The 2,500-nt window shown below is 45.2% G+C and overlaps 1 pseudogene; it reads right to left on the bottom strand.

The window, feature by feature from the left end:
* The window catches only part of LOC125035871, a 35,778-nt pseudogene that overhangs the window by 32,802 nt on the left and 476 nt on the right, over positions 1-2,500 (bottom strand).

Raw genomic sequence — 2,500 nt, forward strand, 5'->3', positions numbered from 1 at the left:
ATATGTATACATACATATATGCACATATGTATATATATGTGTAGACACACACACACACACATACATCTATCTATCTATCTACCTATCTATCTATATATCTATCTATCTATATATATATATATATTTTTTTTTTATTATTGGTGATATAACATTTGCTTTGCTTTCAAAACTACATCCAGTACATATTGCGTAGTAAAGTGATATTCTGGCCAGTGGAACCTCCAATCTCCGAAAGAGTCCATCACAGATTTTATAGGCTCTTTCATAATGCCAGATGGTGCCATGTCCTTTTTTCTTCAGCTTTTCATTGGTCCATACCTGACCCTCAAAATCTCTAACACTTTTGATAATCTTTTTTTTTTTGTATTATGAAGAAATGATGGTATTGCATAATAAGTATCTTAGTGACAAAGTACTAATCACACTAACTGATCAACCTCACAGGATAATATTGCTCACTGATAGTGGAGATTACAGTCCCACTTAAATACCCTAATTTACTAATCTGTTACAAGATATTTGTAGTTACCATCTTCCCTAATTTAAATGCAGTGTGTCTATGAAGTGTATTCGGCTGTCAGTAAATGCAGATAGGTGTCGCTTCTGTTCACTTCCCCTTTTTTTAATGGCTTAGTATATAACTAGGGACTTTACGATTTTTGAGTCTAAATATCTTTCACTATTTAGATATATGTAAATGTCAAGTATTATTAAGAATTTAATGTATATATTTCTGATGATTAGATCGTGGATTAGGTTTGTGCAGTTTGTCAGTATAAGGATTTGCATGAGTTTTATGCCAAGATACAGGGTTTATTTTATTTTTCTAGAGTGTTAAGAGCATTATTATTTCACACATTGAAATAAAAAATTGTCTGCCTCTCCCTTCGATGCCCATCCCCCATCTAAATCCCCCTTCCCCCTCTCTGCCTTCTTCCGTCCTTCCATCCCCCTCACTCTTCCCTTCCCTCCCCCCCCAAAAAAACCATTCCCCCCCCAAAGGGACCCCCCTTCCCCCTCTCTCCCTCCTTCCTTCCTTCCCCAAAACCTTCCCTTACTCCCTCCCTTCTCCCCCTTTCCCTCCCTGCCAAAACCCCTTCCTCCCTTCTTCCCCAAAACCCCCCCTTTTACCCTTCCCTTCCTTCTTCCCCCTCCTTTCTCTCCCCCCAAAACCCTCCCTCTTCCCTCTTCCCCAAACCCTCCCTTCCTCCCCCCTCTACCCCCTTTCCTTCCTTCACCAAAGCCCCCCTGACCCCCCTCCCCCCCCAAACCCCTCCCTCCTCCTCTCTTCTTTTCCTCCTCCGTGAAACCCTCCCTTCCTCCCTCCCTCCCTCCTTCCCTCCCTCCCCAAAACCCTCTCTTCCTTCCTCCTCCCTCCCAGAAACCCTCCCTTCCTCTCTCCCGCCCTCCCTTCTTCCCTCCCTTCCCCAAACCCTCCTTTCCCATCCCTCCTTCCCTCCCCGAAACCCTCCCTTCCTCCTCTCTCTCCCTCCTTCCCTCCTCCCCAAAACCCTCTCCTCCTCCCTCCCTCCCAGAAACCCTCCCTTCCTCTCTCCCGCCCTCCCTTCTTCCCTTCTTCCCTCCCTCCCCCAAACCCTCCTTTCCTCCCTCCCTCCCTCCTTCCCTCCCCGAAACCCTCCCTTCTTCCCTCTCTCCCTCCTTCCCTCCTCCCCGAATAAGCTGGGCCTTATGCATAGTGGAATATCGTGGTCAAGCAAGCCTAACGCCGTGACTGATCTCATTTGACAAAACATTAAAAACAATCTCCGGGCTTAGCTGAAGCTGCAAAAACCCCGGCGCCGAATATGGTGTTCATTTGGTTAAACACGACCGTGCATTCAGGAGAAGATGAGTTCTTTCCTCATAACAACAACTTTAGCATTCATTGAGGCAGCCATGTAAAAGGTTCATGGTTCGGTGGCGTAAGAATTCAATAGGTTTGAGAGCAGTTAGTGTTAGCGGGTTTGGAACCGGTCTCTCATAGTCAGTTACGGACGTAATAAGGGAATATACGTTAAACTTAGGAATCGGAGGGACCTACAAACTTACCTGTTGCTTTTATAATGTAATGGTCGTGAATGCCCTAAGTAACTAACGTTTCCTAAATGTATATATATTATAAATACATACATACATGCATACATATATATAAGTATATATATATATATATATATATATATATATATATATATATTCATCATCATCATCATCAATGGGAAACTAACGCCGGTGGGAGCGCATAGCCGCATCCACCTTTCGCTTCCACCTACGAGGGTCCCTCATGGCGAGCCGCCAGGCAAAGGCCAGGCCCATCTCTAGCTCCTCACGACAGGTTTGATCGATGTGCCCAAGCTAAGACTTCCTCGGTCAGCCTACAGGCCTCTTCCACCCAGGGTTGTCTCGAACCCGGTCTCACGGTGCAACCGTTGGTTGGACACATTGTCTCGCCAAATATACCCCACGATCCGACGCAAGGACCTGCTACAAAAGGCATCAAGAC

The sequence above is a fragment of the Penaeus chinensis genome, chromosome 20 (genome assembly GCF_019202785.1).
Source record: "Penaeus chinensis breed Huanghai No. 1 chromosome 20, ASM1920278v2, whole genome shotgun sequence".
Classification (NCBI taxonomy): Eukaryota; Metazoa; Arthropoda; class Malacostraca; order Decapoda; family Penaeidae; genus Penaeus; species Penaeus chinensis.